Here is a 27,115-nt window from a genome sequence, read left to right on the forward strand (position 1 = left end):
TTTATACTCTTATTTTTTTAAATATTAATGAGACTGAAAATGAAGCAGTAGTGTCCATATTCCACCATGGCAGAAGTGGAATGCACTTCAGATCTTGCTGTCTTTAAGTGCAGTTGCCCTAGAGACAATTTTAATTTTGATCTAGGGTTAGTTAATTAGTACCTGCAAAATGAAATAGTTTCACAAAATGAATAAGCGATGAACCTTGTTTTCATCGTTTTCTACAGCATATGAAATTGCATGGGTAAGTATAGTGGAAAGTTTATATTCTGATCCCTCCAGGCGAAGGTAAAATTGTTCGTAGTTTCTTGTTGTCTCCTGAATGTCAGTCTCTGACAGTTGGAGAAGAATGGTGACATTGACATTGCCCAAAAAGCAAGGAGAACTGTGTGCTAATACATGCCAAAAAACATCGGAGAGGGAAGACTGTGTTGTGTCAAGTTCCTTTGAACTCATTTGGACAAATGGGCTTGCAGTGGAAGAGCTGGGAATCATCTGATTTGCTATGATACGCTGCCCTAGGAAAAGACCTGAGAAGTATTTAAATGGAAGTAAAGATTTCCATTTAGTCGAGTATATTTGAGGAAGTGCCAAGGAGAGTAAAGAGGTAGAAGTTTGAATGTCCAACAGTACTGCTAACAGCACAGGAGAAAAATTTTCCAAGCAACTTATGGTCTCAGAACAAGCTAGTGACTTTGGATACTCTAAATTTTGTTCTACTGGATGGTATATTAAAAAAAAAAAAAAAAAAAAAATTAATTTACTGTTTCTGAAAGTTAAGCTGAGTTTAAATAGATAGTCATTTTTTCCAATTCTGGCTTCATACTTAAAGTATCAATCTTATATATTCATATAATTTAATACATGTTTACAATGCTCTTTTGTAGGATTTCTAACAAGTAAACAGAATATATGGCTTTACTGTGATGTTGTTTTCCTCTTGTCTTTCAGTGAAGGCAGGTAATACATGTATACTTTCTTTACAACAGTAATTGAAAGTTTAATTAATTAATTAATTTTTTAATGTCAGATTTCACCTTAACACAACTACTTGCAAATATGACATTAACTCTGCTGGAATCTACAGAGCTGTATGTGGTTGGACTTACTGTTGCTTAAATTGAGCTTGCATTGAGTACTTTTGAGAGGGATGTTTGTTAAATGTTGAAATCAATTCCATATATTCTAGTAGTAGTCAGAAAAACTTATTTTTTTAAAGGCCATGGCATATCAAATTTTGAAAGGACATTAGCAGAAGAAAAGTAGCATATCAAAATCTATTTTTTCAGTTTAAGATTGTTTTACAGAGCTGACATAGGTAAAGCTTTTCATTACTTTCTAACGATGTTTAGAACATTGTAGTATTGAAAGGAAGGCTTCTACCTTTGCAATTTATGCTCAGTTGGGTGAAACAATATAGTCACATTTTATACAAAAGAAATTAAGATTAACTAAGTATTCAGGCTAACAACTGTCAGATGTACTTAAATACAGATAAGTAATTTTACTCTGGGGCAAAATTAAGGTGGAGGGTATCTACTGAAGGGAAAAATCTTGTAGCATACTGACCAGTAGAGAGATAGAGGAACCGGTTAGAAGAATATCTAGTGAATAAAGCACTGTTTCAGTGTAGTTGTACTGTAGCTGTGTAAAAAGAAAAGTGTGTGAAGTTGTATGTTGAAGTCTTGGATAATTGTTGTCACATACACGTGGTAGCATTCAAAGTTGAACTGAGATAAACATCTTTATTTAAATTGCATTCAAGCAATAGATGTATAACCCTTCTTCCTTTTCTCCATTCATTGTGTTTCACTGGCCATTTTATTTCTTAAGAAATACACATGGATTGATATATTTTAAATTTAATTTGTTTTAATATTGCTGAATTTTCTTATACTGCTAGGACCTCACATTTTATCTGATGAATTAAGGTGTAGTATGTGCTTCTGTATAAAAATTGTTGCTTCGTGTGCCCAAATCACAGAACCACATTATCTACCAGGGAAATTGTAGACAGGTAAAAATACTATTGCAACTTCTTGCCAAATAGCAGACTTTGCTGCATGTGAAACCGTTCTTTTGAGGAGGGTAGCGGAGAATAAATAAACTATAATAACAAGATTTGATTTACTCTTCTTTCTGGGTGGAGCAAATATGAAACAGAATGAACAGTATGGTGGAAAGATGGAAGTCTGTTTTAATGGAGTCTAGGTAAGAGCAACATTCACCCACAGATAAAGTAGGTATCATCCTGCTCTCATAGAGTCTCTCCTCATTGAATTTTTGTGGGAATCCAGTTTCTCCAGATGAAACCAGTGTAAGAGCGTACTGTCTTTGTTTGCAGAACCATCCATTTTCTTGCCAGCCTCTCTTGCAGAATGAAAAGTAAGGGTACATTGCACTCCATTTCTAAGTATGGTCTTCTCTACCTTTCATCAGTTTCTGCATTTGATACAGAAAATGCAAGAACTGAGAATATGTGTTGAATCTACCGGACTTTATTGATGGATCAGAAACAGGGCTCAGACTGGCTGTCAGACTGGTTGGGCTTTCTGCTGTGAAGCTGTCAGCAGCTGTGGGCGTAAGGGCTCAACTGCAAACCCTTGTGGAAAGTGTTTTATCATATAAACACTATAACACCCTGTAGTTGGTATCTGAAATCCATCTGTAGCCATGTGCCAAACTTGCCATACTTAGTTCTTGAGCACAAGAAAGTGTTTGATTTTGTTTGTTTTTCGATGTGGCATATGCTTATCTTTTTCTCTTTTTCATTTGTGTCCATCTTAAATAAATTCTGGGTTTAGTTGCAAGGCTGTTGTAAAGAAATAACATCTGCTAAAATCTGAAATTCTTGCTCTTCACTTTTAAAGAAAGTAGCTTATTCCCTTTTATCTTTCTTTCTGATTTATTTCTGATTTTTTTTTTTTTTTCAAGCATGGTGAATTTTTTTTTTTTATTTATTTATTTTTTTTTTGTTTAGTTTAGTTTAGTTTTTCCTTGTGGAAGACAGCCCGCATACCCTAAATATCACTCTGTCATTATAATTTTTAAATTGAAACCTTTATTTGTAGGGTTTTATGTATCATCTTAGTGTATATGTTGTCTTTCTCCCCTATTTCTCAGAAGCATTACTGTGAGAGATTATTAGCATAGCACAACAAGCTTTTGCTAGCTTGTTCTTGTCTTTCTACAAATGACCATTATTCCTTTATTGTAAGTTTTGTTTGAATTTGATGACAGTAAGAATAGGATCTCACTGAAGGAAAAAAATATCTCTTTGGAAGGCTAACCAACGAACAATTCAATACAACTGAAGTGTTGCAAACGAGTGGTCATTGTTTTCATTGCTTGTACCTTCAGAGTAAAAAGCAAACTGATCCAGTCATTTAGTGGGCTTCTTGGGTAATGTAATCATGGTGATGAAAAGGGGACAGACATGAGAACAGTGAAAGCACTTTAGCATTCATGGGTATTTGAATTCTTCCTTGAAGAAACATAGGCTCACTATTTTTTGTACTTAAATAGGATGATGGCATAATTTCAGTTCTATTTGTAACAATGATCACTGAAACTGTTGAAACACTACCTTTCATTTAAGAAGCACCAAAATAAAGATACACCACTCTGTAAAATAACAGTAAATGCAGCTAAGGGGTTTTGCTGAATAATTCTTAGAAGAAATGAGGAAATGTCACAAAGGTGAGAATGAGCCAAAATATTGTGCGAATGTGTGAATTCAAACCCTGCTTTATGAGAGCTCTTTAGGTGGAAAACTAGGTGAAGATGAGTAGTAAACTCAGAACAGGAAACTATTGCCTGCGTATGTTCCATCGTGCTAGGAAAATGAAATTTAAAGACTCTATAAATAAACAAGGTTGTATCAGACATTGAGTTCCATAATCTATTTCTTAATCAGAAGAAACTTTGAGAACACTGTAATTTTATGTAGCTGTTTAGGTCAACTGTAGTGAAGCTGTTCCCACCTTTAACAAGTATCAACTCTTTTCCTGCTAAAATAATTGAGTTAAAGATGCAAAAAGCAACTTCATCATGCTCTGCAGCATTCCATCTCTGATATGAATAACTGTCCCTTTGGGATCTTTGGAAAACTTCAGTTTTCTCATTTATTTTTAAAGCAATATTTTGTTGCAATGTTTGTTGGAGAAGCATTTGTTAAATCTGCTTTGCAAACTCTAACAAACTTTTGAAAGACTTCCATCAGCTTCCACCGAAATGTGGGAGAGCCTAAGTACTGGGTGAGGAAAGGGCTGCACATTCCTGTTACACATGGCCTGTTACAGAACTACTCAATAACAAGAACTATAATAGAAAACAAAAACAAAAACAACTTGGTCATGTTGAAACTGGGAAGAGATTTATGGGATGTTGCTTAATAAGTTCTTTTATAAACCGAGATAACTTTGAAGCTGTGTGTAATATGGACTTTGCATACAATCCTTATAAGAGTTTGTTCCTTGCGTTCATATTGTGTATATTCCCAGAACACAGATAAATAAAAATAATAATTTTTTATTATTTATTTATTTATATTATTTAACAGTGATAGTGCTAACTTGGACCTTACTCAGTTCCTTTAAAATGAACTGTGAACCCGTCTGCCAGATTATAGGATCCTTAAAAAAGTTCAGGTTGGAAGAGACCTCAGAAGGTGATCTTTGTCCAACCTTCTTCTCAAAACAGAGTCAGCATTGAGTAGCATGGTCTTACTTCAGGGCTTTCCCAATCTACCCTGAAAAATGTTCAAGTATGGAGGCTGTACCACAACTATGGACACCCTGTTCCAATGTCTGACACTCCTCATAGTAAGAAGGCTTTTCCTCATATGCTTTTCCTCATATCTCTCCTGTATCAGTTTACATCTGTTTTCTTTTGTCCACCCACCATGCAACATTATGAAGAGCCTGGCTCTGTTGTCACGGTGACTTCCTTGCAGACAAGCTTCTTTGTTGTTCTTCGTAGGATTATAGAAGAAGGTTGCATTACAGTTGTTTAAGTGAAGGTTGGCTTCCTTTTTTTGTGATTCTGCTGCCAAAACAGTATTGGAGGCAACTTGCCCTGTCTTATCTTCCCTGTCAGAGATGTGGGTGCTTGAAGAGAAGAGGTGGGGAGCTCTTAACAATGTTTATAAATATCTAGTGAGAGAGTCCAAAGAAGATGAAACCATACTCTTCAAGAAAGCAAACAAACAAACATCACTCCAGTCACCACACTAAAAAGTGTTTACTTATGTTAAGGTTGAATTTCATGTTTCAGTTTATGTCCATTGTCTCTTATTCTGTCACTGGGCACCACTGACCTCTACAAATACTGCTGTGTCCCAGCAAAGCTTAAGGTAGTTGTAATAGATTCTGTAATGTAACATGTATTTTGAATAACATCCCAGCTCACACCTGTAACTCTTGTTGGTAATTTTGAAGCCTTAAATTTCCTACAAGATAGGTTGTATATTATAGTCATTATTGATGGAGTTATCAATATTGTATATTGTTGGAATTACATATTACTGTACAGATATGAAGTATAGCATGCAGTATTATAATAATTGTAATTGACTATAAATGACTATAGTAATTAGATGTAGAGGTTTTTCATCTGTTCTGAGAGACTTGCGATGCTTGCACTATTTCCCATAACTTTGATCTCATTAAAATTAAATAATACTAACAGATGTTTTCTGAAATTCTTGTTGCTTTATAATTGTTTCTATGAGTATTAAAAAATATATATGTCCTTATAACTTAATTAAAATATTGATTTATTGGAGATTAGTGAATATAACCTTTATTATGAAGCTATGTGTATGAAAAACTCATTATTAAAAAATAAATGAATAAATAAATGTACACTTCTAAGGCAGACTTAACTTCAGATGTTAATTTTTAGCTTCTTTCCTGAAGTGAATTTGTCTGTTTGCTTGCTCATGTGTCTTTATATCTGATAGCTTTTCTATTCTATACTCAAACACATCAGTTTTGATGGGAAATATTCACAGTATCCATGAACAGCAGATAGCCAAACTACATTTTAGACCATGTAAGTCATTAAGCTTTTACATAGATTATAAAGACAAAAATAGAGTTTGCAGCCTGTAGGAAGAAGACTTACTGTGTGTGCACTAAGGAGTACACAGGTGTAATATATCTAATGCAGGACACATTGAAGCTGTTAGTTGGTGTGAGCACACATAGTCATTTCATGTGTATCTGCTAATGTTGCTATGATTGTAGCTCTTATGTTAGCTCTTAGGGGGCTGTTTTGTTTTTATACTAAGCCTTATGCTAGTGCTTATAGTAGCTGGCAGTTTTCAACAAGCCCAGATACAGACTGAAAGTGTAATCCCATCTTCTCTCCAAAAATAACAATGTTAGAGAGTTATACAAAAAATACCCTTGAATAACTGCGAGTGAAGAAGTTGAGATTAAGAATGCATTCTTAAAAATACATTTGTTTTTCTGCATATTTTATGCCTCTTGATTTTTATCTAACAGTATTTTTTGTTTGTTTGTTTTTGGAAGTGTTCTAAAAATGTTCCATAGGTAAACAAATATTAGCAATTCTGTGTCTTCAGGGCAGGTAGGGAACAAGGTAAGGCTTAGAACCAAACTGTGTTTGATGATGAATTTTGTGTTAAATAATAACTTCCAGTGAAGACTTATTCAGTGTAATTATATTCAGTTCCTGAACATTTGAGAACACCTCTACTGACCATTTAGTAGTATCCAAGTTAGCTCATGTTGAGCATCTGGCACTTCTTTATAATTATAAAGTGTTTAGTATATTAGTTACTAGATTGAGTCTTGTGGGAAATAAATTATCTAAACAGCTTAAAGTTTCCTGTACTACTTTTATGTTATTATTTGTTTCAGGGAATATTTTAAGTAAGGAAAGAGAATGTGATGCTTTGATATGTTTGTTTGTTGATTTTTGTTGGTTGTTTTTTTAATATTTAATTTTTATTTTTTTCTTGCAGCCATCTGTTCTTTTTAATTTAGTTTTATGCCAGAAAGTTCTTATTCATGGTGAAACTATCTTTTCTGCAAAACACTGTGTGAGGCTTATATCCTCATAAAAAGGTATTGGCTTTTGCACAGAAATAAAATTCCTTTGCACCAAAATCTTTAACAGTAAAGAAATAATGTAGAATTTAACTACTGCCTTTCTAGTGACCTCTTTTTATTGCAGATTTTATTTTTTTGTAATATGATTACTAATATACTGATACTAAATAAGTAGTAGATGATGTTGTAAGGAGCTCAGAGGGTCTTTATTCTTTGTTCTCTGATACTGGATTTCATATGAGAGACTACTATTTGATAGCATTGCTCACAGTTATACTTACTATCTTTCTTTGGACTGTAGTTTAGCTGGATTCATAGACATTTCAGCATGATGCAGCCAGAATACTTTCATTTATGGAAATTAGCAATTTCTGTGTTTTATTTTTATGTCATTTTATGTTTGTTTTTACATACATTCCACAGAGAACAACTGTTACAATCAATAACGTTTGCTAAATTAAGAAATAGTGGAAGCCAAAACATGTGGCGTAAAATTAGCTAAAAAATTCTCAGAGAGCAAATGGCATAGTTTTAATTTTTCATGTTGTCTGTTCTTGATTAATCATGCTTTACTCAAGAAACTAATTAGCCGACTACATGTTCTATGTGTCCTATAAGTACCAGCTTTATAATTGAACAGAAATCACATTAGACTAGAAACTCTTGTAGTGCAGTTGTTAGTTGAACTTGACTATTTAGCACAAATGCTCATTAAAAATACAAATATAAGTACTACACTTTGATGAGGATATACTGGGAGGCGTGTTACGACTGATTCAAAGAAATTGTTAGATGGTGTCTGGACAGGAGAGCTACCTCACCACCTGTAATATCCAAACTAAAACCAAGACTGTTTATTGGAGGGGATACACCATGTAACATAAAATCAGTCTACTGTGGTGGATCAGGTCTTTTGTATGTTCATTGATTTGTTACTCAGTACGACTTTCATTTTTGGATATGACTGTGTTGCCAATAGTATCTGTGAGTCCCTTTATTGCCTTACTTAGGTAGATAAGGCAATTCAGTAGCTAGTAGAAGCTTACTGTGTCCAGTCTAGTCTCATTTATCAGATGTGTGGGAAGTTCCTTTACTGTTCAGACTTTTATAGCACTAGATTGAGCCTTTTAATGCCAGTTGCATTTATAAGCTACATTTTCTATTGTATTCTTGTTCTTAGGATATTTTGAATATTACATTTTATTGCTATATTTCCAAAATTGCAAAAGGTAAGAGTTTTTACAATTATGTCAAAATTTCCATTTTCAGAGGAGGAGATGAATATCAGGTATAGGTTGATAAGAACTAAAAATTGCAATGACCAACAACCATTGACCATTCCAATGACAATTATCAATAAATGTTTATTTTATTTAAAGAATTTGGGCATGGCTTAGAGATGATCAAAAGCTTTCTTGGCTGTGATATTGTTACTTGTAAAGTGACTTTTTGCTCTGAGTTGGAAATTGGCCTTTCAATCACCTCTGGTAGTTCTAATAATGCCTTTACCATCTGAAGATTTCTCTCAAAAAGGATTCATTTTCATAAGGTATTCCATGCCCTTACCTACTCAGATGATACAGCCTGTTCTTATTTAGTAGTAAGATTTTCCTTTCCTCTTCTAAGTAAAGGAACAGGCAACAGAAACAAGGTACGGTTGTATGGTGATAAATGAAAGATGGCAACAGGCAAGGGTAGGTTATAAAGCACTGAAAAAAATTAGGACAACAAGATGATGCAGATTTTTGGCCTACTTTGTGATAGCTTCAAATTCTTTTAACTTTCCTTCTGTTAGGGAATTATGTGGTGGAATATTAGGGTAAAGTATCCATCCTATAAATAGTATTTTATAGTTTATCAGAAAAGTTGCATGCTAATCTGGTATAGTATTTTCTGTTATCTTTAAGTTGCAGTAATACAGAATCTGAATGTTATATTTAAAGATTGAAGCCTTCTGAGAATACATCTGATTTTTTCTTTCCTTTTGTATGTAAGGTTGTTGAAATTTTCACTCTGAATGGCTACTGCCATGCTTAATTAGCAACCAGATCATAAGAGAAACTGCTTCTTCACCAACTGTGACCAGCAGGTATTGACAAGAAAGCCATGTAAACTTTACAAATGACTGCTGGTGTGCTTAAAACAGCAGAAAAATATGTTCACTTCAATGTCCCTGGGGTATTTATCTTTGTATATTACACAGCAGCTTTTACTGGAAATGTGAACACAGGGCACGTGAACCTGCAAAAATCTATAGATAATGTTCCAGCTGTTTGAAGGAAAAAAAAAAAAAAAAGGACACTTATTGGTAATGTTGTCAATATTTAACTCTGCGGGTTCATTTTCTTTTTCTAGGGGATAGAGAAACAAAAAAAACGACATTCACTTTTCCACCGTTCAGAAGACTTTTTGATCTATTTATTTAGTACCTTTTTTTTCCATCAGAACTATAGCCTTAAAGCAGTCCTTTTCCCCAAACAGCAGGTTCTTCTCTCTAACACCATGGAAATTTTAATTGGTCTAGTAAAATAATTCTTATAAGCAGAACACACACACAGAAAAGATGTTAGAAGCCTTGATTTAATCTGTATTAAATTCTGGAAAGAATGGATGTGTTTGCAAATAAAATTCTGCAGCTAGTTATGTTCTTCATACAGAATTAATTCTATATCCTAATTGAAGGCACAAGCAAATTCCCAGATCATGTTTGCAAATGAACTTTTACATTGACCTGTCAGTGCAAATCAGGGTGTAGACAAGCTTCAGAGATGGCTGTCTTGACCACAGAATCCTAATTTGTTTATCATTAGATCATTTGACATCAATAGACCTGCTCCCCATGGGAATACTTTTCATGATAAATTCGTATTAAATAATAGTCTACCTGTGTACATATGTGTACATATAAAAATCTTATAAAAGTCAGATTCATAAAGGTATTTAGCACACAAACTATGCTTTTGGAGAATGCAGTATATTTGTGCCTTGATTAATTATGAAGTCCTCTGTAAATTACTAACCCAAGAGTACTTGTGATCAATTATGCAGAATTTCTCTTTATACAATTGAAAACCAATATACATTTTGTATGCCTAGTCACAGAGAGATATCTGTGTGTCTTTATCTGTATGAATTCAAGAGTACTATATTGTGCATTAAAGCTGACAAAGAATCCTATGGACCAATGACAATAAAACCTTTTTGGTAACAGTAATTTTGTAGATTGCCTAAGAAAGCTGTGGAATATCCGTCACTATAAATTTTTTGAATATCAGGCTATACAAACATCTGTCAAGAATGGTTTCAATATAGTTGATCCTGCCTTGGGGTAGACAGACTAAGTGACCTCTTGAGGTTCCCTCCAGCCTGTTTTCTGTGATTCTGTGGCATTGTGATGACACATATTATAGATAAGTATATAAAAGTTACACAGATATAAAAGCTTATTTGCACTGTTTCATCCCGCTACTTTTTCTTAGGCTCAGGAGATCCATGTGTATGAGTTGGAAGGAGAGTAGTTCCTAATTAATTATGGAAACTTGAAATATTATTTAATCGGATGTTATATTTTAACATCTGCTTTGAGAGTGATAAAGAACAGAGTGAATGGAAGAGAAAAGAAAATCAGCATAGATCAAGACTTGAAAGTCTGCTATATCAACCTTTTTTTTTTTTTTTTTTTTTTTTTTTTTTTTTTTGAAATATGCTTTAAATTGAATGCATCCATACAGACAGGAGAAAGAATTCCTCTGACAAGTTTATGAGGAACAAAGACTAGCACTGCCTGACAGACTTTTGGAGACTTGAATGGTAGACCTGACAAGGCAGGGGTGACTTAGTGTGAAGTCCCATCCAAGCAGGGCACCGAGGATTCATAACTTAGTTACTAAGTACAAAACAATCTTAGGAAATGTAAAAGAGCTACAATGATGAATACTGCATTGCAGGATGGATTGTCTTGTCCCAGAGATTTTTCATTCGTGCATTTATAACTTTGGGTGGAAGAGCTAGACTTCAAAAGATCATAGTGTTGCAAAGAAATAACATATACTGAAGAACATTGCTTTAATTTCTTCTTGGCAACAATGGTATGTTTGGCAGAATTGTTAGTTGTATACTAATTGGTGATACTAATCAGAATCACACAGACATGATTGTTCAGACTGTTCTGTGAAATTCATAAAAAGTATGTCTGCAGTCTCTTGTTCTATGCCTTGTTCTGTTGATGGAATGAGACCGCACAGTTACCTTTACTCTTCAAAGCTATAGATGGCGGCAGATGGCAGCAACAACACATATTGGCATATGTGCAGCTATGCCCGCCATTTATTACCAACTCAAAATATTCTCCAAGCTCAGGAAACAAAAGCCCAGGGGAGGGAGTAATTAAATTGGAGCTAAAAATTATACTGTTTTGTAAGATGCCTTCCTTTTGAGAGGAGGATGGAATGCCTGTGGGATAAAAGATAAGAATTATTTCTGAAGTGGGAATGATCTAAAAATGGAAAACCAGTTCCAGGTTTGAATCAGGTACTTGACTTTTCTCCCAAAGCCTGGATTAGCGTCCTAACTGAAGCTCATCAAACACATGTTAATGAAATAACATTTATGTTAAACATTTGAATGTTTCCATTTGGGTTTAATGGAAGGAAATTCAACTTGAAAACTGAAATTTATATGGTTTTGAAGTAGTGATCTTTAGCACAGACTACAGCTGCAATTAATAATGTAGTTTCTGCATGAGAAACACAGTGTGGCTTCTTTCATACAAGCCAGGCTAAGCTTGCTAAAACTGGCTGAAATTAAATCTGTTTTGAAAGGGTTTATCAGGCAGAAGAGAATTGTCATATATTGATTATTGTGGTATCTTCATATTCATGCCAGTTTTTGTAATTTTTTAGTCAACTGAAAATACCCATCTTTTGGGTGATGGGATCCCCACAAATATTACCAAATTCATTTATTATTATTATTATTTAATAAATAGTATTTCATTTCACTGCCTAATATTTCTGTTATTGAAATACATGTCTCTTATTAAACATTAGTTTTTGAGGATTCTGTTTAAATAATACCAAATAATAATGAACTGAAATTTTTTAGGTTTTTGTAACTGACCCGTTTTTAGTAATTTTTGCAACACTTGCAGGTTCAGAGTATAAATTACTCCATTTATAGGACACTCATTAAAAATTAAGAAATTTAGGATAGGAATAGTTAAAAGGTCAATGAGAGTCCTTGCAGCATGGGACTAAAGTGATTCTTTTTATTTGTCATACTACATCCCATTTTCCATCAGTAACATTGAAACATCAGTAACGTTGAAAACCCTTAATATGCAGGTAACTTAAGCTGTTTGTTACCTCCGATATCTACCTGTACTACTAGCTTTCCTATTCTGAGTAGACATATTAAAATAATACAAGTACTGATGATGATAAACACATAAGTAAATATTCACTTTCAAATGAAATAATATGAGAGAGAATATTTTGTTACATTGAAAAATATTTAACATACATTATCAAAATACTTATTAATTTTATGCACTCTGTTCTTAGATGTTTGGCATAGTTATTTTTAGGTGATGTGTTCCTTTCTGCTTGTATTAACATTAACTGAATTTGCAGATGTCTTACATTTCTGAAGACTTGGACTTCTTGATATTAGAAGTTGGTTACTTAAAAAGGAACCATTAAAATGTTTTGGAAGTTTCTGAAAATGTTGTCTGACATTTCCAACTCTATGAAGTCTTGAAATGTTACAGGTGTATTTCTGAATCTTCAATCTTTATACAACATGACTAGTTTGAGCCTTTTTTTGGTTCTGAATGTTCATTTGTCACACTTAAGTAAGTATCTAAGCAAGTGAGCAATTGCCATAGAATTTGAAAAAGAGCTACTAGCATTAGACTGAATGTTTATATTTGATGAAGTCCAAGTGCAGGATACAACAATCTAGTTAAAATATTATTGATATAGGAGATCTGTTGCTGAAAATGCAGCATGATGTCGAAATAATTAGGGTATGTATTTTGTGTTGTTGTCTTTGTTAGGGATGAAACCTACATTAACAAGATCCTGTAGGGAAACACTTTAGGACCTAAGTATGGTTTTTTGTGTGTTGAAATGTATTCTTAAATAGAAGAACATGGTAAAGAGCTTTACTGGATTTCTCTCTTCAGTCCTTTTTTGAGTAGCTAGAGTATGTGAAAATGTAGTTGTAAATGTTAGTTGAGATACTGACAACTGATCTTCAAGAAGTATGTTGTGAATTACCAAATGGTCTTTCGTGGATTGTGCTTCGAATGTCCATTACAACAGAGATTTTTTTTTAAGGTTACTCTTCTCATGCTGAAAATGGTTACCACTGTACACATGTAAAATGTCACATGCCAACAAATAAGCACTTTTCATATTTTTGGAGTCAGTATTATGTTCATGCTTTTTAAAACACTGCACAGCCCTCTTGAAAAAGGCATAAACTGCTAATATTGTAAGAGCAGTTTATAAACCATTTTCTTCCATTTTAGGAGGGGAGAAACAAAGTCAGTACTCCTTACTTTCTCAAGAATCTGAAATCTCTATGCATTAGCCTACTTAAGTTTGGTACATGACCATTTTAAACAAGCTTTAACTGTGATTACTATATTAAACGGGTTATTTCACTAATTCCAATTGTTGCAGTTCACACCTTTTATTTGGAACATTCTACGAAGTTTTCTACTGGACCAAAGTAGGAATGCAAACCATTTAGCAAATAAATGCATTACATACGAAAAAATAAGGGCATTATTAAAGAAACAGTGAAGTTTTTGTTATAGCAAGTAAGCTTCATGGATGTAGGGGAGAAAAAAATCATTGCAGGTGTGATTTTCTTTGCAATATAAAGGAGAATAAATTTTCAAAAATATTTGGGCAGTTTTTGTTATAATGGGAAAGTAAATAAATCATTAGAAGTTTCCATTTAAAGGTAGAAAAGGCAGTAAAATTAAAAAGGTTTAAAAATATTCAAAACCAGAGAAAATGTCTTCTTTCTCCAGAACTGGGAAGAAAAAAAAAAAAAAAAAAAAAAAAAGAGAGAGAGAGAAATAAAAATATCCCTGTGGGGATTTTTATATAGTTTTCCAGAAGATGTTTTGTGACAGAATATTTTATCAATTTTCTTCTTTAGAACTAGGTAAACCCAGCCACAAATTAGGACAAGCTTGCTTTACACTTGCATAGTTTACAGAGCAAAAAGTACAACATACTTTGGAAGCCCAAAGAAAGTTACATTTCTGAATCTTTCATGTAGACTTTGTCCTTTACTTATGTTCACTATATATAAAGTTTCGAAGTCTAATTTCTGCATTTTTATGCTAGTAGTCAGTTTCAGTTGAAGGCTTTGTAAATCTACCAAACAACGACTCTAAAGTACTAGACAGTGTCTTTTGAATTGCACATAGAAGCAATAGAGAATATAATGGTTGGCACATGCTGATAATAATAATAAAAAAAATTGGCCTCAGCAACATATGAATTAGATTTTCCCGTTCAGTCTACAAAATACCCCTTTCCTTATTCTGCTAGGAAAGAATGCACAGATGATATCCTGTTCATCTAGAACATCCCTTTGCTTTGTTTTCTTTCATATACACAAACTTGTGGTCTGTTCCTTCTTCATCTGCCTTCAGTTAAATTCCTTGCTGAACCTCTTTCTGTGAAAGAAATTTTGATTGATTGATTAAGTTAAATATCAAGCAAATTGTAGATTATTTAAATCAAAGTTTTTGGCTGTCTTTTACATTGACATCTCTGTGGTGGATAAATAACAACTGCAAGAAAATTAGAAGGGTTCTCTGGGATGAGATCCTAATGACTTTTTTTGGAAGTATCATGTCTTTAAAGTAGTTTCCAGCTAAACAGATCAGAACTGCTCCTGCTACACAGGATATTAACAACAAATAATTGTTCATATTTATGTCCTAAATTCATACAGTATGAAATGTATTGCTTGTGCAGCATATTGTATAGGTAGATAAAGCCAGTATTTTGTTAGTATTGTACTATTATTGTATACTATTAATATGTATTTTGAAGGTATATGTATCTCCCAGTATTGAAACACAGGCACACGTTTAAATATAGGTGTGTGCCACCCTTTGATCGAGTTAGCACCTCCCAGGCAAAGTACTGGTATCTTGAACCATCTGCTTGTTTTGGTCTTGGACTTCAAGTGCTAAATATATATATTTTGGTTAAACCTCACAAAGACGCACCAACCAATTGGTATGTAACAAATGAAGACATCCAATATTCCATTAGTCAAGGATAATAGAAAAGAAAATAACAAGAAGGTAGAGTAAAAAAAAAAAAAAAAAAAAAACCAGTTCATTAAACATATAAAACTAGCATTATTTCAAATGCGTCAGGAACAGGAAGCCTGTCTTTACACAGAAAAATTTGCAAATGATATTAAATTAATAAAAAAAGAACAGGAGAAATAATAATAAACAAAAACAAAACAATTTTTCCCCCAAAGAATGGACTTCAAACTGACAATTACAGTTCAAGAACTTCACTGCGAAATTGTATATTCATAGAGATATATATTCACTCTGACCTATGAAAATAGTCTCAGTAGCAGTCAAAAAAAAAAAAAAGAATATTAGGAATTTTTAGAAACGAAGAGAACAAAGTAGCAAACGTCATGGTTCAAAGGAGTATCACAGTGATGCACCTCACCTCAAGTGAAGGATGATTACATATTTCAGACAAGGAGGAAGTAGAACTAGGAATTTTCAGTCTCGGAAGAAGAAAATTGAAGGAGGATATGACAAGTTTATCAACTCACAGGCTTTTCTACTGCAATGACATTGGGCATTAAATTAAACTAGTAGGTTGGCTTGTAACTTCAGGGATGGAGCCCTGGATTTGTTTCTTTAGTGGGTTTGTTTTAGTTTTACTTAATTTAAAATTAACATCTACATTGAGATAAATGGGTTAGTCTTTCAAGGTCTTCATTGTTATTGTCTACTTTCACATCTAATTATATTTTAATTTATTCACTGCATGTATTGATGTCTTTTTTTGTCTGCATTTAGGCACGTATTGACTGTCTTGTACTTAAGTCCTACACTTTCTTGTTAATATGTCTTGAATAAGACTTGTGCTGTTCAGTTCAGTGTTTATTGGCAGAAAGTTACTTTAGATTACTTAATTTTTAAGCATTAGAAAAACACTATGAAATATATTTTACTAATGGTCCTGATGATGGAGGAGATAATACATAGGTGACACTAAATGAGGAAGGGTGCAAGCATACTGGAGGGCAGGACTGGGTGCTAAAATGTTGTTGGTATATTCAAGAAATTGTTTGAGTAAAATAGGCTGCAATTTAATAGGACAAGTATAAGTAGAAACATACAAAAATAATTAACTGTACAAATTGCAGGTCTGGAGTCACTGATTATCCAACACACCTGCACAGAAGAATTTCATGTGATTTGATGGATTACAAATTGCCCAAGAATTAATGCCATCCAAGCAGAAGAGCTGGAAAAATGTAAGGATTATTTAAGTGGGTATTTAATTGTTCTCAACAGTGCAACCTGATGTTAGCATTATTTCGAATGCCTCAGGAACAGGAAGCCTGTCTTTACACAGAAAAGTTTGCAAATGATATTAAATTAAAAAAAAAAAAAGAACGGGAGAAATAATAATAAACAAAAACAAAACAATTTTTCCCCCAAAGAAACAGTTTTACCATGCTGGGTAGCTAAACCCCACAACCGCTCTCTCACCCCCCCCTCTTTTAGATGAGGAGGGGGAGAAGTAAAGCAAAGAACAGGGGAGAGGCTTTGGTGTTGTGTTTGAGCTGGACAGAGTCTTGTTTGAGCAACAGAGTCTTGATATCAGTAAGAGTGGTAAGAAGTCTAGAAATGTGACTGACAAGCCAAAATTAAATGAACTTTATTATCATAGAACCTCTTAAGTTTATCTTTGTACAGTGTAACATCTTCAAAGTCATTAAAGGCTGTTACTTAATCATGTTATTTCATGCACTTGCATTTACAATACATAGATGAATCTGGGTTCCTGACTTTCTCTGCTAGCTTGCTTTTTTTTTTTTTTTTTTTTTTTTTTTTACAGCCTTTTCTCCTCTGTCATGTGATGCCAGTCTCTCATGCTGGTTTCCTTTTTATGTTTTCTGTAAGTGAGCCAACTTTGTTTGTATTTTCAATATCAATTTAAGACCATATGCTCTAATTGTACAGTTCCTGATCTTTACTAGTTAGTGAAAATCAAAAAGCTCTGACAGTAGAAATCACTTATTCAAAAATGGAGATTAGCCAGTGTTCTTTCTATAGAATGCAATAAACTAAACAAAAGCATACTAAGCTATTAAAATGATCTATTCTTTATTTGTGTGAAATTTATTCAGAAAAAATATATTACTAGTAAATTGTTATTCATTTTATATGAGCTACCTTCTAGTTATCCCAGAAGACCAGTCTTCTGTGAGCTACCTACTAGTTATTCTGATCCCAGAAATGCAGATTTCTCAAATTGAATTGTTATCCTTTGAGCTCTTGAACTCTTTCATAATAGATTGTTTAAGGCAGTAAGTAGTGCACTTTGAAATATAATTTAAAATGTTTTGTTTCTTTGTTGGCTGTGTTCCTCCCTCTCCCCCTCCCTCCCTCCTTGTTTGCGTTAGTAAGTCTTCACTAATATTCAGTGGCAGTGACACTCCCAGACTGAAAGTAAATTCCATTTTGTCAGTTTCAATTTTGTTGCCTTCTTATGTCACTGTAGTGCATTTTTTCCTGCACTTGCAAGTCAAATGCCAGTTCATTTGTGTAACGTAGCAACTGAAGTCCAAACTGAGAAAATCAAAAGATGTGTATTTTTTGTCTCCTTATAGTAACAACTTATTCTGCAATCTTCTGTTGTTAGTCACCTCTGAAGTCCTTCTTTCTACTACACCTTTTTTTTAATAGAGATTAGGCAGAATGAAATGCACTATTCCTAGTCTTTGAACCATTAAATTAATGCATTAAAATTATCCTGACATTCTCTCTCAACTTTTGCATACTAATAGTGTGCTTGCCTTTGTCCAATACTATGCATCAGAAGTTTTCATTGAGATTTTGAGTGTTTCATAAAGAATCCTAGGGGTAGGACTTTCCAAGAACTTTGAAGGATCTAGGTGTCCATCCGTAATTTGAAATTCAAATTTCAAAGGAATAAGTAACTGAAGCTCCCTTAGGCTCCTTTGAAACTCTCAGCCTGTGTCTTTTTCTGAAGAGCTATGTGGTGCAAGGTTCTGAATTAACTGGATGATGAAAATTTCTTGTGAATTCCTACACTTTAGGTTTCTGACCTAGTTTTTATCCACTTTTATTTTTTGCCCCTAAACTAATAGTGAAATACTTTGTCAAAAGGTCAAGTAAACCATTGCTTTTTTTTTTTTTACTTGTTCTTTTCCTTCTACTATTTTGCTTGTATAATCAGTGGAATCTAAGAGCCTTGTAAAAATTTCACTCAAGAAAAAGGGATATGTGTTGGATTGTGTGGTGGTGGAGGTCACCTAAATAATATATTTTTTGTATATAAGGGTTTCCTGACATTTTTTTTTTCAGTGTATTTTCTCCCAGTTTCTCTAGCAACTATGACTTTTTTTAGTATTCAAAACCTTACCATTTTTATCTTTCAGCAAGGGGGCTGATAGTTTGTCATCTCCATAATTTCACCCTCACCCCCCCCCCCCCAAAAAAAAAAAAAAAGAACATATTTCTACATGTGTTTGGTGATTTAACATTTCCTTACTGTTCAAGTGTAGAAATACACCTCAATCTTAAGGAATCCCTTTTATGGTACATCTTCACCTTTCCATCACCTGGGCATTCAAGGTATGTGGTTTTGCTTTTGCAATGCCACTGCAAGGTGAGAAGTGTAATTCTGAAGACCACAAGGTATGTAAGAGGGGAATGTTTCAAAAACTTTAGATTGTCGTAACTTTGCTACTAGTTATTGTGACAGACATCTATTGGACTAATCTATTAAGGACTGGTGTAAATGCTTCTGGAAAAGTTCACCCTTAAGGCTTGTCTTCAAGGAGAAATTACTGTAAGGAGGCTCAGGTGTATATTTTAAAACACATTAGCTGTTGAGCTCTGATTCCCCATGCGAAAAGTCTTTGAGTGTGAGGATGGTTGTACTTGCAGAGTATGTTATCAACTGTAAGTTCAAATTCTATCTCACTTTGATATGGCATCACTGTCTAAGGTATGTTTGCTTCACCCCCCACAGGAAAGCATAGAGATTGAACTCAGATTCATTCAGTCTCCACATCAAGCACAACTGTGAAACCTTTTCTCTTCCTACCTTTCTGGACATATTGCATAAATATAGAATCTAACTTTGGTCACTACAATTATTAATAGTATGTTTTTTTATTAATAGTATGTTTTTTGTCTATGGATGCATAATTTTTTGCTTTTGTAATGTTCATTGCATTACTCCTTTCCTCTTTCACTACCATTTTAGCAGTGCTTGGTTACATGTTATAATTTAAAATACTTCACATCTAATTTCTCTTACATACTTAAGAGCACAGAAGATCTATAATACAGATTTATGGAATGGGTTGGACTTCATGATTTATTTCTCCTGCTACTTTTCAATTTCACTGAAATCTGATTTCTGAAATATTCTCAGACTGTGACCCACAATTATATCAGTCAGTTTTTTAATGTCAGGGAAATATAGTTGCATTTTATGAATGTTTTTGACATACTACTTTCTAATTTCTTGTATAATGTTGGTAAGCTTCATAGCATAGGAATTGATTCTTGCACATTTAATAACTGAATCCTTTCTTTCTCATGCATGTACTTCAATGTTCTTTAATTTTAACAACTTAATTCTGATCTCAAAAATTTACTCTGAAGTGTAATCATTGTCTATAAACTCAGAGTAACTGACTTTTTGTTTTGGCTAGAATTCCCTTTAAGGCATCAGTAGGTGTGACAGCTTTCTGAGTGCATCCTTGTCAGACTTTCCCCCTGGATAGAAAGGTTCTGGAAGAAATTTAACCTGCTTTTAATATTAATGCTAGTTTAGCTTGAAATGTATTTGTATTGATAGATGCTGTAAAAAGGAAGTGGAACATGAGTGGGAAAATATTTCAACTAAGAAATATCAAACTACATGTCTAAGACTAAAACTCAGCATTAAAAAATGTAAAATAATATATACAATTTATAGTTTACAACAGAAATACTGTCTCCTCCTGAGAGGAAAAGCTATTACCATTGCTTTAAAACAGAGCTGGCATCAATAACTGGTAGCTTACACTTGTATTACTTGCATTACCTTTTTTAGCATGCTATAAACAGAAATAACTATTCTGTATTTTATAGTTCCAAATTAAATTTTAAATCCAGATTTATTTTCCCCTGTGGAGACATTTTTAAGGTAAGAGGATGGAACATTTGTAAGCAGAATGTATAAAAAAAAAAAAAAAAAAAAAAAACCTTTACTGCCACAAAATTAAACATGATGTTGCTTTAAATAGAAGCATAATAAATAGAAGGACTGGGAGGAAATAGTATTATGAATGTGTTGTACAAACTACTTTATGTATAATTGACCAAGCAGTGGGATACTAAAAGCTGAGAGCACGAGGTATGATAAGTAATGCTGGTATTCTGGTATTTCAGCAAATATCCTCTTACCCTAAATAAATTTCATACTAATCTTTACAAAATGCTGCATGTTTTTTTTGTTTGTTTTGGTTGGTTGGTTTGGTTGTTGTTTTTGTTGTTTGTTTGTTTTTTAAATTCTTCTGAAACAGTGCAAGGCTTCGACATGTATCAACAGCTGCAAATAGGTAGTCTGCAAATGTTTGCCAGAGAATAATTACACATACTCTGGTATGTTTCTTATTTCTTGCTGAGCTTGAAAATGGATGTGTCCGTGTCTTAAAACAGCTGAGCTTCAGTTGAGTTCTCAGCCACTCTTGAGACACAAAAACTACAAATGCTCAATAGCTTTGAGGTTTACATCACCCTTTATGTAGGGAATTAAGATTCTCTTGTCTTACATTCAACAGTATCCAACTTCATTTTATTAATGCAATAGAATAGTACTTTATTCACCATGAGTAAAGGCAACAGAAACTGTTTCATATTTTATGTTCTTTTAGGCAATCTGATTTGGAAGTGTTGGTTTGGTGCTTCACTTTCTGTTTGTTTGTTTGTTTGTTTTCTATGAATCACACTGGACCCGCAAATTAACTGTTATTCAGATATTATTTGTTCTTGTCCTGGTTTTAGCTTTCAAAAAGTTTAAAGTAACTGCTAAGCTATTGACAAAGGATGCCCCAGACAGCCTACTGAAAATATATCTCTAAGCCCTCCAGAAAAAATTTGGTATGCATTGAAAAGGAGGAAAAAAAAAAGTACTTAAAGTTAAAATACAGTGGGATTTTTATTTTATTTTATTTTTAATTGCACCATTCAAAGGGGCTGACAAGTGTGTTTATGGGGCAGAAGAAACTAGGAACTGGATATGCAAGTTGTGTATTTTATGTTTAATACCATCACATACAAACACCCACAATCTTGCTTTATATAATAATGCCTTGGTGGTAATGGAGAACAAGTAAAAGAGAAATGAGGACTGATACTCAACTTGTTTTTGACTTGAGGAAAAAAATAAATGGACTAGAACGGTATGGAAAGTGTGGGTTGTAAACCATACAGTATGACCATACATTAAAATGGAATGCCATTTTAATTGTGGCTGTAAAAGAGCAATGATAGATCACAACATTGATTACCTCCTCCTACAGAAAGCAAAGATCTTTTGTCAGTCTGGAACTGAAATAACAAAAAATTGTGCTTTTGTTAGTTTATTTCTGTGGAATGCCATTCCTGACTTCATTAGGAGGGAGAGAGTCTGAGAGGGAGATTGAGAATGAAAGACAATGAAAGTACTTTTTGTCCTGTTGACGTATTAAAGTACTGATCCTTGATGAATTGTCCCGGTGTTGTGGCAATATAATACCATTCTGCTGTTATGCAGTATCTTTTTGAATAGCTGAAAAGTAAAGGTTTTACAATGATGTAAAGTACATGTGTTGTACAATCTACCCACTGGTAACAGAATGACTTTGAACATTCTGACCATTTATTGCTCTAATTAATATACAGTTAATTATGGAAAATGTGTCAGAGACCCTTCCTACCTCTGCCTTTTTCTCTATTACTGTTTCAAACACCTTGCCAACTACCAGAATACTGACAACAAATTTGAAACTTAAGGAGAAACTGTTAAAAGGACATTATAATATGTCTAGGTACAGCAGATGTTTAATGCTGGTATTTCAGATAGACAAGTACTAATTATTAACTTTATCATTAGTCAGCAAACACAATGGATGAATCTGGGAGGGAATCTTAATATGCTCTGATTCAGTCTTTGACCAAATCTATTATGGCTCCTTCTACTTAGAGTTTCTAATGTGACAAACTCTTACCATTTGTCACAAGTCTCACAAATCTGAAGTCTTAAAGTTCAGATCTTGAATGTTTGTGATGGCTCCTAAGTATGATTTTTACCTTAAAGACCTAGGTGGAAATTGACAGACAGAGCTTAAAGGCTCCAAAGAGCCTTTAGTGCCTGTAGGCACTGTCAGCCATCAAAGAGCCTTTCTGAGAAGTTTTAGCTGATTTGAAGTGAAGCAGCATTAAATGAAGAGTGTGGACAGCTTATTTGGGTGCAAAGTAGCACTGAGCTATAGGGGAGAAGTGATGCTGTATGGCAGGGAACATGTTCTGCTTGAATTAACCATGCTATTTGATGCAGTGGTACTGCAGCTATTTTTCCCCTGGCTTTCCAGGTTTAGAGCAAAACAAAAGAAAATGTTTTTGTGGGCATACTTTAAGCTGCCCTAAGCTTAAAATGCAGAGATTCTTTTTGCACAGAGAAGTTGTCATAATAACTGGCTGGACTGAGAGGAAAGAGAAGGATTTGCTTTTTTTTTTTCCCACTGAAGCTTAAGAGTTTTTGTCATACATTTGGATACCTTTAATACTTTGACTTCAGTTGAGTTATTGACATTCCTACGGGTTCATCCTGCACATTAGAGTTTATAAGACTAGGATGGCAGAGAAGCTTTTCTAAGTTCTGTATTTCTGAACTGAGAAGTGCAAAATGCAGTCAGATGGAGCCCCTACTAAATCTCAGAAATCCTGGTGATAAACCTAGGAAATGTTTGATATTAGCTATCTGCTCTCAGACTGTCAGTGGTAAGTATTCTTTTACTGTATTTTCATATATTACTTCAACAGTGGGAACAGGTCTGGTAAAAAGCAAAGGATTTCTGCTTGTCTTTGTTATCCAGAAAATAATCTGTTTTGTACTTAATCTGTGTTTTTAGGCCAAAAACTCAATGACTGTCATCTTTCACCCTCTGCTTTAGTATGAGGAGCAGTGCCAAAGAAGCTTGAGTTTGGCACAACTGGTCTATTTTCTGTGTTGTGTTCTGGTTATTAGGCATTTTCAAATGAGTCTTCAATTGCCTCCATTCCTATGTCTCTACAGCTGCCTGCTGGGTTGGACATGCATGTAACTGATAATGAGTATCTGTGTTGAAGGCAGTAATAGAGTTTTTATTCAAGAAGAGTATTATGTTTTCCAATGTGTTTGCCTGTTATGTATCTTCTCTCTATAATGGTATTGCATTTAACTTCTCCTTTGTTATCAGGGATTTCCTTCCAGTATGACAGTTTTTCCTCTTCACTACCTTCTGTAGTAATCAGTTTTAAGAATGAATTGTTAGGCTTTATGTAGTCTCTGACTTCAAGTTCTGTATGTTTACTTTGAGGAAAGGTAGACTGTGGATATTTTTTCATATAATCTTCGATTTTCGGATGCTCAAAGTCTCTAAGCATACCTACATTCAGTGTGGATTGTGTGTCTTTCTTAGTTTGACAGGTCATTATTATTTCATCAGGCTTTAATACTCGGGCCTTTTGTCCCTTACCATTGTCTTGATCTTGCCTCTTATCAGGACCTAAGCCAGTAACCAACATTTCAAAATTAGCTTTTCAGCTTTAAATCAGTTATCTTAATGACTTATGTTTTCAGCTTCTTTATATTTTCCCACAATGTCTGTTTTATAGTCATTCATTAAAAAAATAAATAAATAAACAAACTACTTCTATAGGATGTGTGACATTTTTCATGATTCTGAGTTAACTAAAAGCTTTCTAAAATACCAAGGACTTAAGAACTAGCTATAGTCAGAGAAATTAAAACGTTCTTTGATTTCATGCACTTATGAAGCATTTCTTAAACATTGTTCAGTCAACATTTACAAGGCTAATACCAGAGCCTTGGTAAACTCTCCTGAGAAGTTACTAAAAAGAGTAGGTAAGATACTAGAGGGTAAGAGTAGGTAATAGATCTAAGTATATATAGGAGTAGGTAAGCTACAAAGGGGCATACTTGGCTGAAGTGTTTAACTTTGGGAGAGAGTTCAAGGTGGGAACAAAGGAGCCTCCTGGCCCATGAGCCTCCTGCTTTGTGGCTTCTCTCCCTGGCTAACTTGCCACATCATTCCTGGCTGCCCTGGGTAGCTCCTAGTTCAGCTGCCACCATCTGTTAAGCACTGTCTGGAGTATTCTCACTCTGCATTGGAGCTGTGCTAAGAACTCAAGGAATAATATTGACAAGTTCTGCCCAGAAAAAACTCTCCTGTGAGACAGAGTTTTCCCTTTTCATAGTCCCTGAAGTTGTAGTGCTTCAGAATCCCCACCAGATCAGATTAACAAGTGTTTATTGTCGTTTTTATAGTGCCAGTAAGTACTCACTCTGGAAGCACTCACTAGGATCTCTGTTACACTCTCACTACTGTGAGAACTTGGATGTTCTGTAGGAATTTGCTGTTTCATACAACATAGAGCTTTGTTTCCCTATTGAATGCTTCTGCTGTCATCTCTTACCTTCTGAGGAATCTTTTCCTTTGAAAGACAGGTCTCATAAATCTGCAGCAAATTCATTCTAATTTGAATTCCTAAACATCAGTGAGTATCAAGGTTTTCTTTGTGACAATGGAAGTGGGTAAATGAATAATATTCTAAGATTTAGAAGAGAGGTAGAGAAGCTGAAGTTTTGTCTTAGCAAGATCTGTAGAAATTAACACAGAAGCTAGTTATCAGCTATTTATCATTTTATAATTATGCAGTTACTGCTTATTTGGGTGAAGGCCTGGCATGGGATCTTTGTCACTTCTGTTTGTATTGGTCCTGATGCATAATTAACAATTACAAGTGTAAGTTTAATTCAATAAATTGATAATGTGGTTCCATTTGAAATATGCCAATGTGATATGTAGAGTGATTACACACATAAAATTGGCCTTGTCATCAGTATTAATCTGACCACTATCTGTATTTTATATCTTAATAGGAACGGAATTTATTTTCTCTGTTTAGCGGCATGCTTAGACTGTGCCCAGTTTTACAGAGGGGTCTTTATGAAATTATAATTCAGTAACCTTTATGTGGATGGTTTTATTATGTGGGTGGTTGATTATGATATTTTAAAAGATATCGTAAAATATAATTTTGTAGGCTACGTCTGTAGGAAGTTTATTTAGCACAAAAAAAAGATTATTTTTACTGTATATATTACTGTATATACTGCTATAAATTTGCAGTCATATTATCATCAGGCTATTTTCTATCTTGAGTTATCAGAAATAGGAATTAGAAAACATTATGCTAGCCTTAGGGAAGCAAATTTTTTCAAAACTTGTATCTGCTAATATCACCTGCCAATGATTTAATGTGTTTATAGTTTATGCTAACCTTTCTTAGCTTTTCTTTAAGTCCATTATAGTCTGTGTACCTGGTAGAAGTGAAGCCTGCAGCCAGTTGATGTTATTTTGCAGCTCCTATCTTTAGCCACCAAATACCTATTTTCTTTTTTATTCTTATTTTCACTCTGAAAGATAGTAACTGTCGGCTGTTACAAAACTGCAATTTCATTTGTAAAAGCTTCATCCAAAGAAATTCATTGCTGATATTAGGAGTTGAAAATGTTAATTTCTTTGTCTTTCTTTGGGATAGTTTAGGTTTTTGTGTTGAAGCTTATAGAGACACAGTTAGACTCTTTCATTTCTGGAAGAGTTACAACAGCAAGACAGTATTCTGTGACAGAGTGTGGCATCATGTTTTTTAGGAAGTACCCCTTTTGGGAAAGGTGTCTTAGTGCATCGCCTTTCTAAAAATACATCTATAGTTTAAGTAAAATGAAAGTGATCAAAATACATAAGTCCGTACAAAAACATTAGCATTCTTTATCAGTAATACGAATTACTGCAATGTTTATTTGTTTCTGGGATCTCTGGTCCTTTTTGTCTTTCTTAGTCTCTTATTCTTGGCGTAACCAGAGCCCAGTGGAACTCAAGTTGAAACTCTGTTGCAAAGCTGCAAGGTGTTAGGTGTTATTTTACTCAGCCTGTCTTGCTTTCTACAGTTTGCATCAGATATTTTCCATGACAGATGTGGAAGGTACTTTTCATGTCAAAGCTGTGTATATCCATGGAAACTGACTAACATCCCCTGACAGATATTTGATAAAGCCCAGTAATGACAATGGGAACATGATTTTATTATTACCATTAATCTGGCAGTGGAATATAGAGTAAACATGTAGCAGAACAGTTTCATGCTCTTTCTGAAGATAAATGGTTATCATGTGCTGATAAATCTCCTTTCACACTTCGTAAGTTTCAGGGAATACTTGAGGTAAAATATATATTATTTTACCTCAAAATATATAATATATATTTTATAACTTACACTTTTACCTGTAATGATGCGATATTGAATTCAGGTTCACCTATGCAGTGCTTTCAAATGCCTCTCTCTAATGCCAATGTACTTTTTTTTTTTCCATTCATTTATTTTACTGGCCCATCTATTGTCAAATCTCTGTCTGTTCTGTAGCATTTATTGTACAAGAATTAGAATTCAA

At 33.9% G+C, this 27,115-nt stretch overlaps 1 protein-coding gene and 1 long non-coding RNA gene across 6 annotated transcripts in view; one reads left to right on the forward strand and one right to left on the reverse strand.

Annotated features, from left to right (window-relative positions):
• Positions 1-27,115, forward strand: part of LOC101804190 (heparan sulfate glucosamine 3-O-sulfotransferase 1) — a 55,217-nt gene that overhangs the window by 14,454 nt on the left and 13,648 nt on the right. For 3 of the 5 annotated variants that reach the window (XM_072039665.1, XM_038181545.2, XM_027460298.3), the window contains one exon: positions 16,515-16,625. The exons of the other annotated variants lie outside the window; for them this stretch is intronic. The gene's annotated coding sequence lies outside the window, so the exon portion shown is untranslated. The remainder of the gene's footprint in view (positions 1-16,514; positions 16,626-27,115) is intronic. 5 annotated transcript variants of the gene reach the window in all.
• LOC106015128 (uncharacterized) overlaps positions 10,828-27,115 on the reverse strand; it is a 77,520-nt gene continuing 61,232 nt past the window's right edge. The window contains exon 8 of the long non-coding RNA XR_011810074.1: positions 10,828-14,778. This is a non-coding gene — a long non-coding RNA (uncharacterized lncRNA). The remainder of the gene's footprint in view (positions 14,779-27,115) is intronic.

The sequence above is a fragment of the Anas platyrhynchos genome, chromosome 6 (assembly GCF_047663525.1).
Source record: "Anas platyrhynchos isolate ZD024472 breed Pekin duck chromosome 6, IASCAAS_PekinDuck_T2T, whole genome shotgun sequence".
Taxonomy (NCBI): Eukaryota; Metazoa; Chordata; class Aves; order Anseriformes; family Anatidae; genus Anas; species Anas platyrhynchos.